We start from the raw sequence: 18,706 nt of genomic DNA, 5'->3' as shown, positions 1-18,706 counted from the left end.
AGGTGCTAGGCAGTAATAAAACATGATAAAATGGAAAATGCAGTAACGTTTTTGTTAAATCTCAAGTTGGTGGTTTACCTTAAAGCATATTTTTCAGAAAATATTTCTTACATTTAAACAGATAGGACTCAAAACCATCTTATTAAATAATGCTAGTTTCATGGGTATGTGAAATAACTGACAAAGAAAGGAGTAAGACAGGAAATGGGGCATTTAAGCATCAAGTATGCTGACTGCAATGACAATACACTACCATAAGGAGAGCTGAAGAGAAAGAATCGTGTCCTGACAAAATAAGTTCCATTTAGTTAGGGATCAAACCTGATATCTGGAGCTCCCAGGTGTCTCAGTGGTAAAAGAATTCGCCCACCAATGCAGGAAACACGGGAAACATGGGTTCGATCCCTGGGTTGGGAAGAGACCCTGGAGAAGGAAACTGCAGCCCACTCCAGTATTCTCACCCAGGAAATCCCATGGACAGAGGAACCTGGTGGCCTACAGTCCATGGGGTCACAAGGAGTTAGACACGACTGAGCACGCACACAGCTAAATCTGATATTTGAACACAGCACTTGAAAAACCTATCCACAAGAGGAAAATCAAGGGTAAATAAAGACTGTTTTATCATTTGAATATGGAGAAGGTGATGGCACCCAACTCCAGTACTCTTGCCTGGAGAATCCCATGGATGGAGGAGTCTGGTGGGCTGCAGTCCATGGGGTCACTAAGAGTCAGACATGACTGAGCGACTTCACTTTCACTTTTCACTTTCATGCATTGGAGAAGGAAATGGCAACCCACTCCAGTGTTCTTGCCTGGAGAATCCCAGGGACAGGGGAGCCTGGTGGACTGCCATCTATGGGGTCTCACAGAGTTGGACACGACTGAAGCGACTCAGCAGCAGCAGCAGCAGCGTTTGAATATAAATACAGATTTGGATCAATTTCAATGTCTTTATTTCAGAATTTTGTTTGTGCTATGCAAAGGGTCAAGCATCTCCTTCCTCGTATAGCCAAATGATGGAGCTCATTCACAAAGTTATGTATATTTAATAGTCTAAGGTATTTGAAAGATACTTTTATTCTTTGATCAGATCTGGATAAAACTGACGAACGGGTGAGATTATTTCAATTGTTGTTTAGACTTTATTTTATAATCATAAACTCTTCCATCTAGCTAGACTTGGAGGGGGATAAAGAAAATATACAACCAGGAAAGTCATTGAGAGCACAAAATTTATAGGATAATGAGAGCAGATAGATGGGTGCTCTTCTGAGCTACGAAAGAAATGGTCTGGTGATTGAGATTAAAACCTAAGTCAAATTTATTAGAGTTGTTCACAGTGGGACATAGTCATTCTGCTGGTTTTGCCATTCCTGGACCCAAAGTGCCCATGGCTTCTAAATCATTTATACATTCTTTTACCTTCTCAAAGATCACATCTGCTATACAATCGATTAAGTCTTGACAATGTCAATAAAAAAGTAGGAACTGTTTGTGTTGGGCTTAGAATTTGGCATGGACAAGATACCAGGAGTGTGCTTCAAGATGAATCTGTGATCATCAAACGTTTCTCCTATATGGACTTGCAGCCAGTGTCATTATGGAATAGGAAGTATTCAGCCTAGCATATAAAGCCCAGAATACTTCTGTGAAAGCAGGAATCTTTATAACCTTCACTCCCAGTGCTAAAAGCACAAAAAATTTCTCCTGTCTTTGGAACTCTGTATTCAAAAAGCTCAAAGGAGACACTGTCCAGGGGCTCAATGTTGATGACGAGTGGAAAAAATACGGTGAGGCTGACTAAGGCTACTGGTAAAAAAATTCACTGCCAATGCAAGAGATAAAAGAGATACTGAGTTTGATCCTTGGGCAGATCCCCTAGAGTAGGAAATGGTAAATTTTTCCAGTATTGTTGTCTGGAAAATTCCATGGACAAAGAAGCCTGTCAGGCCACAGACCATTGGGTCACAAAGAGTCGGACATGACTGAGCACACACAAAAAATGACTAAGGCTAGTAGGTCTCCCAGTGGCAGCAAGAGCATCAACAAAACCCAGAACAGATAAATTTTAATTGAACTCTCTGTTCATTTTTTTCCTTTTCATGTGTTCTATCACATCTCCCAGAACAGGACCCTTCATGTATCCTTGGGCCTTAATATTCTCTTCTCCTCAAACCATTTATTAAAAGAAGAGTTTATAAACATTTTGATCAGATTTCAATATTTCAATATTTTTATCATCAAGGTATTTCCTCATTTATTTATACTGAACACTTTGGAAGAAACTGACATGCTCTGCTGCATTCTCTCTACTTCTAAGGTGCACATCCTAGTTTCCACTGAAGGTATGTGCAGCTACATGACTTATTACTATTGAGAAATGGTGATGGAAGTGTGGTGTGTCACCTTCAGGCCATAGACCATAAAGCTACTTGGTATACTCTGTGCTACTTTTTCTCTGCCAGGTTAGGGTAGAAAGGTTTATGTTGACCATGGAGAACATACACTGAGAAAGGTAAAGACACTATTAGTCTGCTTCCTTTAATGACCATGTAGAAAAGAACCCTTTCTGTTGAACAGTTCTACAGAAAACCGTAAAGTTATGTACGGTTTGGTTCATGAGCTGCATTCTGCACTAGTATGTTGCAGTAAGTGGATTATGTCACTTTGGGTGCGTGTGTGCTATTGCTTCTGTCGTGGCCAACTCATTGCGACCTCATGGACTGTAGCCCACCAGGCTCCTCTGTCCATGGGATTTCCCAGGCAAGAATACTGAAGTGGGTTTTCATGCCCTCCTCCAGGAAATCTTCCCCACCCAGGGATTGAACCTGCGTCTCTCATGTCTCCAGCATTGGCAGGTGGGTTCTTTACCACTGAGCCACCTGGGAAGCCCTACATCACTTTACATATGTTTATAAAGATGACTTACATATGGTGGAGTATCACACATGTATCCTCACAGGTAACAGATAGAGGAAATTTTGCTTAGCTATTCATCCTAAATATCTTCCAATACTTGTGTGAAAAAAGTAATTTCATTGTTGTAAAGGTTGTATGATATTTCATTTTGCCATATTTTATTTAACTAGTTTCCCATTGACAGGATGTATCATATTTCATTCTGCTATACATTTAAATGTAGTCAGTGCTTACTGAAGGTTCTTTCATAAAATAGTTTTATCATCCCTGATTTATTTTCATATATATTACATCAGTTAGCTGAATATCAGCAATTTCATTTTTTTCAGGAATGCTTGGATGTTATCATCTCCAAGCACTGTATGTGTTTGAGATTCTTCTATCTTCTTTACATTTGAATGAGAACTTGGTGAGGACAAAACAAAAATAATTATTGGTTTATGGGATTATGATTATTTTCTCAAGATTTGTAAGACATTGCTACTGAGTCATCTTACGCTGAATATTTTGTGCAGAGTACTTAGACAAATTATACAATGTTTTCCTATATTTTTTGTAATGTGTCTTCATCTGAATACCCAAAGAACTTTATCTTGGTGATAACTGAAACCAGAGACCCCTCCACCAAAATGTCCATACATTATTTTATTCTATTACTTCAATACTAAATACAGATGTAGTAAATATTTACAGCACTCTATTAGTTCCTCTTGCATCCATGTGCCATTTGACCTGGAGGTTCAAATTTTTATCTAATATCTCCATTCTGAAGGAGATCAGCCCTGGGATTTCTTTGGAGGGAATGATGCAGAAGCCGAAACTCCAGTACATTGGCCACCTCATGCGAAGAGTTGATTCATTGGAAAAGACTCTGATGCTGGGAGGGATTGGGGGCAGGAGGAGAAGGGGACGACAGAGGATAAGATGGCTGGATGGCATCACTGACTCGATGGACGTGAGTCTGAGTGCACTCCGGGAGTTGGTAATGGACAGGGAGGCCTGGCGTGCTGTGATTCATGGGGTCGCAAAGAGTCGGACACGACTGAGCGACTGAACTGAACTGAACTGATACTTTTCTTTCATAGTGTCAATAATTTTAAGAAGCATCAATTGTGTCTAAATTGTATCAGAAGCTGTATCATCTTTGCCTAACTTTATACCTCATCATTTCTTGGGTTTCATTCATTCATTATCTACTGCAAATTACACAATTTTTCAAACTTGACTTTCCTTTCCCTAACTCAGTTTTAAGATGTATCCTTTATAATCCTTACTGCTTTTAATTTGTTTCACTTATTTTATGTCTTTATTTAAACTTTAGGAATCTTTCATAAAAGTGAAAATATTTATTATTTCCTAATATATTCTTTGCCAACAAAGGTCCGTCTAGTCAAGGCTATGGTTTTTCCAGTGGTCATGTAGGGATGTGAGAGTTGGACTGTGAAGAAAGCTGAGTGCCAAAGAATTGATGCTTTTGAAATGTGGTGTTGGAGAAGACTCTTGAGAGTCGCTTGGAGTGCAAGGAGATCCAACCAGTCCTTTAGATCAGGGCTGATCTAAAGGAGATCTGCTGCGATTCATGGGGTCGCAAAGAGTCGGACATGACTGAGCGACTGAACTGAACTGAATATATTCTTTCTTCTTGGTTATCAAATATTTTTCATTGCCTTTATTTTCTTAGGAGTCATATTCTCTATTTTATAATAGGGAGTAATATTTACCTATTATATAAAAATTTCATGAATCTTACTTTTACCATTTTGCTACCTTTTATTCATTATATTTATCTTATCTATTAACCCCTCCATGGATACATTTCATGCTTTGCTATCTTAATTTTCTTTATTTTCAATAATACTTAGATAGCAAGGTTTACCAAGAGCAACAATTTGTCTAAGGATAATGTGATAAAGGAAACTGGAAAATAACCTGGAGGCAATAAAAAGTAAGGAACATACTTCCAAAATATGGAACTGGAGGACAGATGTAACTAAAGAATGTTCGAAACAGACAAATCATCTTTGTTTTCTTCAGCATGGATCCCTAACTCATAGTAATGGTCTGAAGTTAATGTGGGATTAGAAAAATATATGGTGTAGTACTCTATTTCACAAGATCCAAGGCCCACATACCATTCTTCATGTAAGATTCCTGCAATATTTATTCCATTAATTCTGCTGATATGACTCATTCAGGAAGAATATCTTTATTTTTCAATTAGGTATCTTAGAAGACAAGAAGAGTAAAATGCAATTGTTGTAAAGAACATAGATAAACAATATGTTTTATGAAATAACAGAGGGAAAAACATTTCAAGAATTTAGGACATGCAAAATTTTTCCAAGTTGAAAGTGAAATCATGAAGAGCATTGAATAAGAGAGACCATAAATGCTGAGTCATTAAAGAGCTTTTAATAGCTCAGAAACATTTTTGAACATCACAAGACATAAAAGTGGGCAGGGTATGTGATGCATGGGAATAAATTAGGAGAACAATTATGTAGGGCCTCTTGACTAAGCTAAAAGAACTTAAATGTTATCTTTTATGGCATGGATAATTGTATAAGTTAAACCTGGTTGGTATACACACCTCTAAGTTTTTGTTGTTGTTTGTTTTTTTTAAGAAGAAATCTTGCAATACAGTACATGGTAAGCCAGTTTGAATAGACATTATTGGTAGAGAGACCTGATAATTCTCTTGGAATAGTCCAAGTAAATTCTAATTAGTGATCATTTAAACAATGGCAGTTATAGTACACAGGGCTCTCTATATTCAAGAGCAAGTTCATAAAATAGACTTGATGAAATGACTATAAAAATATCAGTAAAGTTGTACTATGATAAGGAAAAAGAAGACAAAAAGTGATAATGGAACTTGTTGACAAGAGAAATCACTTATATAGTATCTCGGGAGGATAAGTCATAAATTCAATAAAATAGTTTGAGTTAAAACAAGTCTAAATAGGAATTCTATATGGAAATACTTGTGTGAACTTTCATTATTAATCATTCTGAAATTCAGTATACTTTAGCAAAAGAGATATTAATTTGAGAGTGCCCAACTTTGAAATGATAAATAAAATTTATTAGAGTTAATGATGTCATCAATCATTTTTCAAGTAAGAGTTTACATAAAATAAAAAAGTAATCAAATTGAAAATGACTAGGAAGCCTGTCATTTAATGTGTAGGTAGAGAAGGATGACAAGCAAAGGCAAGGACTATGAGAAATGTAGTAGGAGAATTAGCTACTATGAGAAGAAATGAATTGTAGAAGCCAAGGGAGAACATATTATAAAATTCAGAGTATAGATAACACTATCAAAAACTGTAGAGATAAAATATGGTGAACATTTTCTATAAACAAGTGTAAATTTATGAAAGCCAACACTCAGAAGTTGATACGGAATATAATTTAAAAGATACTGAGTAAAACAGTTTGTGCAATGGCCAGACACTAATGTCTTAAGAAGTGTATACCACTGAGTAGTTTGAGAAAGCTGAGAAAATAAGCACAAAAATTACTTCAAGATAATGCTGTGGTACAGGAAAGATGCATTTTGTTAGGAAATGGATTTCTATAGGCTTTTTCTTGTTTGGTTATTTTCCTTATGAAGCATGCTTATACCAAAGCACTGGAACAAAGAGAAAACGGAGAACAAGGGTGCAGGGAGAAAGAAAGGAGAGCAGCAACGGGAAAGGAGGGAACGGAAAGAGAGAGGGAGGGAGTATCAGAATGGGATGAGAACGAATGAATAAGAATGAATGAATAATGGAATACTGGACACAAATTAGGGGCATAAGTTTCCTGACAAACATTTGTAGGAGACAGAAATTAAGGAAATGTGAGTTTTGGAAAATGAGAAATAGTACAGTCTATGACAATGAAAAGTAGAATAGGTATGATTAGGAACTAAAGGAGATAGAAGTTGTTGTTTTTTCTTTTCCTGACATTATTTTTTAATCTCTAAAATAATCAGCTCACTCCAGAAAAATAAATGACCCAATCAAAAAATGGGCCAAAGAACTAAATAGACATTTCTCCAAAGAAGACATACAGATGGCTAACACACACATGAAAAGATGCTCAACATCACTCATTATCAGAGAAATGCAAATCAAAACCACTATGAGGTACCATTTCACGCCAGTCAGAATGGCTGCGATCCAAAAATCTACAAATAACAAATGCTGGAGAGGGTGTGGAGAAAAGGGAACCCTCTTACACTGTTGGTGGGAATGCAAACTAGTACAGCCACTATGGAGAACAGTGTGGAGATTCCTTTAAAAACTGGAAATAGAACTGCCTTATGATCCAGCAATCCCACTGCTAGGCATACACACTGAGGAAACCAGAAGGGAAAGAGACACATGTACCCCAATGTTCATCGCAGCACTGTTTATAATAGCCAGGACATGGAAGCAACCTAGATGCCCATCAGCAGATGAATGGATAAGAAAGCTGTGGTACATATACACAATGGAGTATTACTCAGCAATTAAAAAGAATACATTTGAATCAGTTCTAATGAGGTGGATGAAACTGGAGCCTATTATACAGAGTGAAGCAAGCCAGAAGGAAAAACACCAATACAGTATACTAACGCATATATATGGAATTTAGAAAGATGGTAACAATAACCCTGTGAACGAGACAGCAAAAGAGACACTGATGTATAGAACAGTCTTATGGACTCTGTGGGAGAGGGAGAGGGTGGGAAGATTTGGGAGAATGGCATTGAAACACGTAAAATATCATGTATGAAACGAGATGCCAGTCCAGGTTCGATGCACGATACTGGACGCTTGGGGCTAGTGCACTGGGACGACCCAGAGGGATGGTATGGGGAGGGAGGAGGGAGGAGGGTTCAGGATGGGGAACACATGTATATCTGTGGTGGATTCATTTTGATATTTGGCAAAACTAATACAATTATGTACAGTTTAAAAATTAAATAAAATTTAAAAAAAAAGAAAAACCATGATAAAAAAAAAAAGAAATAAATATCTTTATGTATAGCAGATAGAACTATAAAAAATAAAATAAAATAAAATATGAAGTATGAATATTGCCTTTATAGAAGGCAAGCAGAGTTTCTAGAGACTTAAAAATGGTGTCAACAGATTTTACAAAGACACAACTGAAGCAACTTAGCACACATGCGCAGCACTACAAAGACCTGCACGACTGGGCTTAGATCCCAGGTGTGCCTGGTAAGTACAGATTTACAACTTCATCTCAAGGTTGTGCACTTTTTGCTAGCAATGTCAACAACATTAAAATACTAAAGGTGAAAACAGATGACTTGTTTTAGTCCATGCTTGGACTAGTCAGAGTTTTAGGATAAACGTGAAGTTGAGACTGCTGGTAGTCCTGGGGGAGAAGTGGTATTGTTGCTATTAAGTCTGGAACCCAGGTTTAGAAGGCTTTGACTCGGAGAGTTCTTCCTTCACTTGACAATCATTTTATATAAATTCTTGCATAAATCTCTTTTTCAATACTGAAACATCTTAGTCTGTGTCTGTCCTCCCTGCATTCACGCAGGCAGTCGTACCCATCTTTCCATACATACCTAAATGTTTTATCTCCGTCTTCTCTTGAATTGTCTCCCTTCTCCACACCTAGCTCCCAAATAACCACCTCCATTTTGCTCTAATTCATGTGCTGGCAGGTAACTGCACAGTATTCACTTTCTAGATCTCACAAGCTGAAAGAAGAGGAAACTGCTTTCCATGCCTCCACCTCAATATCTCCCCCAAGTCAGTTTTAATGCTTGATGTCTAGATGTGGCTTGATTCTATGAGTCTTCCAGTAGATTCAATCCATAAAGTGTTCCACAAGTGAAAACTTCTGATCTATTGAAGCTTTTAGCAGTCAACAAAATTTGAAACTACTAATACACATTATAATTTGTTGAACCGTTTAAATTATTGTTAAATTATGTTCATTATTATTATGCTTGAGTATTTTTCAAAATATTAATTGCATACTTACACTTTTAAATAAAATTTTTACCATTATTGCTTTGGGGCTCTTAGAATTTCAGAAGAAACTTTTACATATGCATTCAAATATATTTACTAAGTAAAAGCAAGTCTTCAACATCTGCTTCTACAAAATTTGCTGAGGTCCAGCTATATAACAAAAATGCTGCCACTGAACCACAAGGTAAAAACCATTCCAGAAGAGACAAGCTCAAGTAGTCTATGAAATATGTGGAATATTTCTAAGATAAATAATTAATAGATAAATAAGAATTAAGATAAATTAAATAAATAAATATTTCTAAGATAAATAATTAATATTTCTAAGATAAGTAATAAATATGAAGTATAATCATTTATAATCTCTTCATCAGATTGAAGTCCAGGAATCAGAAACTAACTATATAAATAATTTTTATAGTTGTATAAATTAAATTAACAACAGAAAGCATAATTTACAAATACTCATTAAGATTTTTGAAAATATAGAATGAAAGGGTCTGTTTAAAGCTTCTAAATGCACAGTATCACACTGTCTCCAAATTTTTTTTAAGTGCCTTCTCCTTTTGTTCTATATCATTCACTCTTTAATCGGTGTTTAGGTTTCAATTACTCTGCTTTCTCCATAGAGTTACTGGCACCCTTTATAATAACTATATTATTACATTCATATTATTTAAGCCCACTCACAATGCCAGAACTAGTAATTCGGTAGCACTTATACTTGTATCGCAACATGAGTTCCATTTGGATGTGTATGTTCCAAAGTCATTTTTTAGGGCTTAATCAATTGAATCATATACCTTTCAGAAATGAATCTGGATACTACAGCCAAATTTCTACCAAAATATTAAGATTGGCTTTATATAATTTAGAAGTGATTTCACAGCTTCCACATAATTAATTCTGCTACTATTCTTTGATCTTTAATCAACATTTCACATTCGTCTGTTTATTTCTAATGGTACCCTGCAGCTTTTAAATTTACTTTGTTCCCACTTTATTTTCAAGGCCTAAAAGCAAAGCTTAATTTTCTAGATGTAACAACAGGAACAAAACACCTGTGCCTCATTTCCAATAGTGAAAATAAAATGAGAATTAAATAAATAAAAATAATTGAAACTAAAAAAAAAAAAAAATACTTTCTGTCAAGTCCTTAGACTCTCATGTGCTGTTCTTACAGTTTTTCTAATCTTTAACATATATTTGCTATAAATTTGTCAATTTAAAAATCATACATATTTAAGACCTTAACATAATAAATATATTGATGTATCTTGAGAAAAAAAGTTGTGACGTCTAAAACATATATGATGGTTTCAGGCATGTTTTATCTCAGAAGACCCATAAAGCTCACAAAACGTACCTATATCCCAAGCACTGGTGCTATTTTGTGAGGTGCTGTGTATTGAGTATATACAATACATACTGATTGTCAGAATAAGAAATATCACAATAAACATTTGATTTTCTGCTGTAAGTTATAATTGATTCTATTTAACACAATCAAACATTCTCTAAAGGAGCACACAAAAAAATTATACATGAATTAAATTAAAAAAAAGAGGTGATATGATTCTATATGTAGAAAATGGAATCTGTTAAGTTATAAATATGAAATATATTTCAATTTTAGATATGAGAAGATTCTACTTGCAAAATATTTTACTAAATGGTAATAAAAATAAGCTATTTTTCATAAACAACTTAATTTTAACATAAGGTGATTTATTCACTAACCTTCAAGATAATAAAATACAGTGTAAAAATACTCTAAATATATTGGTAACATCTGACTGGAGATAATGCTCTTTGCAACCCCAGGGACTGTAGCCTGCCAGGCTCCTCTGTCCATGGAATTTTCCAGGCAAGAGTCCTAGTCGGTTGCCATTTTCCTACTCCAAGGGATCTTCCCAATCCAAGGATGGAATTTGTGTCCCTTGCATTTCCTGCATTGGCAGGTAGATTCTTTACCATTAAGCCTACTGGGAAACCCAATTTAATATTTACTTTTATACAAGTTTGTATTTTGGAATTTTCTCTTACACTTTTTAAATGTATTTAATATTTACTTTTTCATAGTAAATGTGAATGCTTACTATGATCAATATTTTTTAAATTAATCGGTTTGATAGATTTGCATAAATGTTTAGTGGATGTCTAAAATGTTCTTTTCCCAAATTATTAAGAGAAACAAATATCAGAATAATTACAAAAACGTCAATGACAATTGCTTTAGGAAATATACACATTGGTAGTTAAAAGTTATTTGCCTGAACAAGATTTAGGAGATGGAATTGAGTAAATTAAAGAAAGGACGATATAATGGCTTGGTAATTGCCATGTAAATACCCCATCATTACACTGTGAATATGTGATTGCTTCTGTTCTTTAAAGAAGACTCCAGTTTACATGGTATTTACTTAGGAACTATTAAATGTAATTACAGGGTGCATGTCAGGAGAATGGAAACAAAATGGAATTTGGCTTTGCATATCTATATCCTCTAAGAATTAATAGCTATTCTGCAAAAGTCACTCTGTTTGGATATGAGTACATTGCTTGTCCCCGTCATTGTCTGAGAGTGTACTTGCTCAATTGTGTCTGACTCTTTGTGACACTTTGGACTGTAGCCCACCAGGCTCCTCAGTCCATGGGACAAAAAAACTGGAGTGGGTTGCCATGCCCTCCTCCAGGGGATCTTCCCAACTCAGGGATGGAACTTGCGTTTCCTTTGTCTCCTGCATTGCAGGTGGATTATTTACCAGCTGAGTCATCAGGGAAGCATGTCCCTGCCCTTAACCAATTGATAAAGTTACACAGTGATGCCAGAAGAAGTTTTTAACATGATATAACTTTCTCAATATGTTGCACATCTTATTTTAAAGGTATAAAAATATTGCAGCTGAGGAACAAAATGGGTGCTCAAGAAATTTGTCAATGATGCCACATGATGATCTTTGTTCCACAGTTTTCATTACAATGCTCTTTAGAACACAGGTGATAATACATAGACAGTAAGACTCTGTAGCAGACATTCTGTTTATGAAACATGTTTCCACTGCCTTTTGGGGAAACCAAAATATATTTCCTAGTCTTCCCTACACTTAGATGTGGCTATATGACCTAGGTGTGGCCAAAGGTCACACAGCTCTGGCCTGTCTGACCAAGTCCAACACTGTGTAAATACTGAAAATATCTGCATTGTACTTTGTGTGAGTAAGAAATAAACATTTGTGTTAAACCACTGAAATTCAGAGGTATTTGTTATTTATGCATTGACCATAAACAATTATTTACCCTAAATTACACCCCCCAAAAAATTTGACTGTAATTGATGTGCTGCCACTTAAAAACTGAACTGTGTGGCATTTGTTTAGTTACCAAGGAATGGGCAATCAGAAAATAGAAACCTAGAGATTTATGTTGAGTTGTACCAAAATTTGCATCTGCCATAACTTGGAAGACAAGTCTTATACATAATGAGACAACTGTTCTAGAGAAAGTGATTGGGAAGATGAAGAATAAAAAGGTGCGTTGACTTTAAGCTGCCTTTACCAAAATGTTTTTAGAAAGATATAGTACAAAGTTTAAAAAGAATTGGAGGATGTCCAGAAATCAAAAGTCATTAAGGATTGGCAAGTCAACTATTTTAGACTCTCCTTTCAGTTCAGTCGCTCATTTGTGTCCAACTCTTTGTGACCCCATGAATTGCAGCACGCCAGGCCTCCCTGTCCATCACCATCTCCCAGAGTTCACTCAAACTCATATCCATCGAGTCGGTGATGCCATCCAGCCATCTCATCCTCTGTCGTCCCCTTTTCCTCCTGCCCCCAATCCCTCCCAACATCAGAGTCTTTTCCAATGAGTCAACTCTTCGCATGAGGTGGCCAAAATATTGGAGTTTCAGCTTTAGCATCATTCTTTCCAAAGAACACCCAGGGCTGATCTCCTTTAGAATGGACTAGTTGGATCTCCTTGCAGTCCAAGGGACTCTCAAGACTCTTCTCCAACACCACAGTTCAAAAGCATCAATTCTTCGGCACTCAGCTTTCTTCACAGTCCAATTCTCTCAAACATACATGACTACTGGAAAAACCATAGCCTTGACTAAACGAACCTTTGTTGGCAAAGTAATGTCTCTGCTTTTGAACATGTTATCTATGTTGGTCATAACTTTTCTTCCAAGGAGTAAGCGTCTTTTAATTTCATGGCTGCAGTCACCATCTGCAGTGATTTTGGAGCCCAAAAAGTTAAAGTCTGACACTGTTTCCACTGTTTCCCCATGAAGTGATGGGACCAGATGCCATGATCTTCGTTTCTGAATGTTGAGCTTTAAGCCAACTTTTTCACTCTCCTCTTTCACTTTCATCAAGAAGCTTTTTAGTTCCTCTTCACTTTCTGCCATAAGGGTGGTGTAATCTGTGAAGCGTGAACTTCCAGATGTTCTAGCTGGTTTTAAAAAAGGCAGAGGAACCAGAGATCAAATGGCCAACATCCACTGGATCATCAAAAAAGCAAGAGAGTTCCAGAAAATCATCTGCTTTATTGACTATGCCAAAGCCTTTGACTTTATGGATCACAATAAACTGGAAAATTCTGAAAGAGATGGGAATACCAGACCACCTGACCTGCCTCTTGAGAAACCTGTATGCAGGTCAGGAAGCAAGAGTTAGAACTGGACATGGAACAACAGACTGGTTCCAAATAGGAAAAGGAGTACGTCAAGGCTGTATATTATCATCCTGCTTATTTAACTTCTCTGCAGAGTACATCATGAGAAATGCTGGGCTGGAAGAAGCACAATCTGGAATCAAGATTGCTGGAAGAAATATCAATAACCTCAGATATGCAGACTCTCCTTTAGAAAGTGCCAAGTATGGGGAGAAAAAAACCACCAACAGTTCAGTGAAAATGAAATAGGTAAAAGAACTAAACAGCTGACAGAGAGAGAAAAATAGAGAGTAAGATAACTCAAAACTAAGTGCAGTTTGGAGGTTCCTTAAAAAATTAAAAACAGAATTGCCTTATGACCCAGCAACCCCATGGTTGAGAATATATCTGGAGAAAACTCTAATTTGAAAAGATACATGCATCCCAATGTTCATGGCAGCACTACTTACAACAGCCAAGACACACTAACAACCTAAATGTCCACTGATGAATGAATGGATAAAGACGCGGTATATATACCTACACATACACAGACAATGGAATATTACTCGGCCATGAGAAGGCACAAAATAATGTCATTTGTGGCAACATGGATGACATAGAGATCATCATATTAATAAGTGAAGTAAGTCAGACAGATAAAAGCCAAATAGCATACATCACTTATATGTGGAATTTAAAACAATGGTACAAATTAACTTATTTACAAAACAGAAGCAGAACCACAGACATAGAAAACAAACTTATGGTTATTATCAAAGGGGATAACCAGAGCCCAGGGGAGAAATAAATTAGGAGTTTGGGATTAATAAATACATACTACTATATTATAAAAAAAGGTAATTAACAAGGGCCTACTGTATAGCACAGGGAACTATACTCAATATCTTGTCACAACTTATAATGTTGAAGAATCTGAACAAGACTATAAAACTAAAGTGTATTTAAAACCTTTGGGAAAGAACTGGGTGATCTTATTGACCCATGGAACTGATTGGATTCATATAGATCAGAAGGTTAGCAAGTTTTTTTCATGAATTATACAACCCAAAGAAACTAAGAGTAAAATCTAAAAATACTAGTGGCTTTTCAAGCCTTAAAAAAAAAACCTTCACCAGTAAGCACACTGCAAGCACATGTAGACTCCAATCAGGACATACTTCATTCACATAAGATATGATCACAGAGAATAACAAGAAAGGCTCTACATGCATGGTGAAGCCAAGGCCCTAGGAGAACTATGGAAAGAAAGAATAAGGATGTTTGTCCCCAAAATCAAAATCAGTCTAATGAAGAAATCTTCCTAATCAACTTCCACCATGCAAGAGTCTTCATAAAACATGCCTAGCAGGATATCAAACACTGAAAGGTATCTGCAATCCTGTGTCCTCCAGTTTCCATATTTTCTTTTGTCATTCTGGACCTTCTACCTCACTGTGTATTTGATGTATTAGGGACAGATAACTTGTCTTTTCCAGTTCATTGATGTCTGGACCAGAAAAATATAGCTGGACTTGATGGAAAGGATAGAGTATCATCAGAAAAGCTTTAAGATGGATGGAACAGAAAGACAAAACGTTGGCTTTTCTCCAAGGGTTAGTGCATCAAATATGTGGGAGACAAGTACACATATTTGTTGATGAAAAAGTCAGACAAGCTATGCAGAGATTGCTTTCCCTGCTACCTTTGTCTGAGACTTAGTTCCTCCAAATCCGACTCGGGGATGCAGATTTATAAATGAGTTTGTATACCCGTGCACAGGAATGGAGGAGGTAGGATTCTGTAAAAGAAGTCGTCAAACTGTTATGAATTCACTACAAAAGTCCCAGTCATCCCATGGGGAACGCTGAACTGAGAGGGCCCTTAACAGTTGCCCTGCCTGTGGCAAGTTGGCCAGGTCTTTATAGACCACACTGACCACTCATAGAAGGGGTAGCCTCTGAGGATCAGACAAGAACTACTGTGTCGGATCTCTTCATTTGAGGGCAACTTCTAAAGAAAGAATTAGTTGAAAGCTATCCCCTACCAGCAATTCAAGCAACTGGAGAAATAAGCACCTCAGTCCTGATGGGGGATCTGAAGGACAACGACTATGCAGTCAGGTATGGTGACACAATGAATGGATACATCCAATTCCCAAGCCTGGTTAATAAAATTCCCCTGAATGATCCTCAACATTCTAACCACCCCACATTCCCCGCCCCCCTCCACAAACACACACATCCTGCATGTTACAGATGATACAGCAAAGGACAAGGCTCCATAGTGAATCTAGAAGGTCAAACAAACTTTGGATCCTAAATGACTGGGATGAATATTGTCACTTGACAAGAAATATCTAAGTCTGAATTTTTCTATAAGGAAAAAAAAAATGAACCTGTTTTGTGTTAAGGGACAGAGATTTAGGAGTTACTCCTTTTTTATTTTATTTTTTAACTTTACAATATTGTATTGGTTCCTCCTTATAGACAGACATATTATTTATGATGGGCTTCCCTGGCAGCACAGGCAGTAAAGAATCCACCCACAGTGCAGGAGACCCAGGTTCAATTCCTGGGTCAGGAAAGATCCCCTGGAGAAGGGAATGGCAACCCACTCCAGTATTCTTGCCTGGAGAATCCCATGTCAGAGGAGCCTGGCAGGCTATAGTCCATGAAAGAAAGTGAAAAATGAAAGTGAAGTTGCTCAGTCGTGTACAACTCTTTGCGACCCCATAGACTGTAGCCTACCAGGCCTCTCCGTCCATGGGATTTTCCAGGCAAGAGCACTGGAATGCGTTGCCATTTCCTTCTCCAGGGGATCTCCCGACCCAGGGATCGAACCTGGGTCTACTGCGTTGTGGGCAGACACTTTGCCCTCTGAACCACCAGAGATAGCCCATGAGATTGCAAAAAAGTTGGACGTCATCTTTGGAATAAAGATCCATATTATGACAATAAATCATATATATGTGACAATATATAATTTTATCCAAAGTTCAAAATAACAGTAGTGGTGATATAATAACAAGAAAAAAATTACAAAAAGAAATAGACTCTGCATATTAGTAATTCAAATTGAGCTCCCACAGTTTGTTTGTTTGTTCACTGGTTAATTAAAGAATTGGATGGGATCATCCAGGTTCTTTCCAGCATTAAAATCAATGATTTTATGACATTCTCTCCAGGATAGAATGGTGGCAAACAATCATTTTTTTTAAACTTCATAATTCTATAAAGCTGCGTGGGTCACCCAGTGTGAAATCTGATATTTAGAATTCACGCCAAAACCCATGTAATTCATTTACCGTAAGCCCTATGCTTTATCACTGGCCAAGATTCTGACTTAGATGCTACATGTTCATGATTAATGTGCTTCTTTGGGGATGTTCAATGCCTTTTATGCCAGAAACTAACTTTGCTATTGACTGAATGAACTATCACACTTTTCTCTTAGGACTGGGTGCTTCACACTCAGGTTATCCTAATATGTAGACGATTTATACCCTAGTAGAAGGAATCTGCTCTTGCCTGGAGAATCCCAGGGACGGGGAAGCCTGATGGGCTTCCGTCTATGGGGTCACAGAGAGTCAGACACGACTGAAGTGACTTAGCAGCAGCAGCAGCAGCAGCAGAAGGAATCTGCAGAAAAAAATGTTCCCTCTTTCCTTCTAGAAACTGGTGTTTCTTGTGCTACTAGAAAATATTTCTATGATTAAGTTCATCATAATAATAAAGGTGCTTTCTCCTCAAAAGGTGTCTTTCCTGGCTATTCATAGTTGTTTGGCCAGTCACAGTGTCAGATTATGAGAGAATCCACTGGTATAATGTGTATTCTAGGTGTAAGTACTACTTAACAGCAAATGCACAGGGCTTCCAAAACTGTGTGCAGACAATAATCAGGAGGGAGAGCTTCACGTAAAATTAATAGCCACCTTGTGCTTTAAAAAAAAAAAAAAATCAATGTATTATTGAAACGGTACTCCTTCAAGGTTGCACACAGCTGGTTTAATGCTGATTATGCTTTAAGACAGAGAGAATAATTAAATAGGATAGAAAATGGTATAAGGTTATTCATGACAGAAAAGATGCCAAGAACACTACAACAAAGGCCAGTGCCTGATAAAAGAAACTAAGATAAATTTAATGAAAAACTACTAGTTTACAAGTTTTTTTCCCCCTCATCTAGAGTTAGCTTGGTAAAAATACTGTACACACTTGAAGAGTTGTACACTTTAAAAACCACTCTAATACACATTCTTGTTCTCATTTCTAGGTTTATATGCAGTGAATAGGGCACATAAAACCCAATCAAGCTTTTTCAGATATATGTTAATCAAAATAAAACAATGTTTTTAAAGCAAAGAACTCTTAGGGGCTAAATTAAAACATAAATGAAATAAAAATTTAAGAAATACAATCCTATCACAATTATTTTAATGAGTATTCATGAAATAAACCTATATCATTAGGTAATTTTAGGGAACTTCGGTTTCATTGCTAATGTTTTTAAAAAATTTATTAGCACTTGATTTTTTCTGTCATGCCCTTTTGTTAATGATGCATTGATACTAATCTTTTAAATATTGATGCTTCTTTAAGCATAATAATTAAAATTACTCAAATATTCCAATATCATTTTAAAAAAGCAATATTAAACCCATTCATGTTGTAATTCTTGTTCTCATATTTTAGAGAGTTAACATTATGATATTTTTCACTTGAAATGACTTGTCTCATTTAAATTAGGTTATTTTAAATGTTATTCCCTTGCTGAATCCATTTCAAAAATGTACTAGCTTTGTTATTATTGGTTAATATCTGAGATCTTTAAACTATTTAGTACACAGATGCCTTGACTTAAAGGACTTCAGAATCTTTTAAGAAACAATTTAAATGTATCCATTACACATATACACACACACATTCACCGAGGCTGAGGTTTGGGGTAATTCTACTCGTCTCTGATGAAATCACTACAATTTACAAATTAAAGCCCTAACTATAATGGCTCTGATAAGTATATAGAAAACATCTAGTTCTTTAGTCGGATGGTTGCACAAAAACATTTCATAGAGGAATCACAACTATTTGCTACATTCTCTTCTATGAATTTTAAACTCTCTAAGCAATGATGTATCTCCCTGA

At 36.4% G+C, this 18,706-nt stretch overlaps 1 pseudogene; it reads right to left on the bottom strand.

Annotated features, from left to right (window-relative positions):
* Positions 1-1,327: 1,327 nt before the first annotated feature.
* The window catches only part of LOC113879593, a 135,783-nt pseudogene continuing 118,404 nt past the window's right edge, over positions 1,328-18,706 (bottom strand).

This window comes from Bos indicus x Bos taurus, chromosome 21 (assembly GCF_003369695.1).
Source record: "Bos indicus x Bos taurus breed Angus x Brahman F1 hybrid chromosome 21, Bos_hybrid_MaternalHap_v2.0, whole genome shotgun sequence".
In the NCBI taxonomy this organism is placed as follows: domain Eukaryota; kingdom Metazoa; phylum Chordata; class Mammalia; order Artiodactyla; family Bovidae; genus Bos; species Bos indicus x Bos taurus.
The sequence above is the reverse complement of the archived record's forward strand: the minus strand, read 5'-3'. Positions and strand labels throughout refer to the sequence as shown.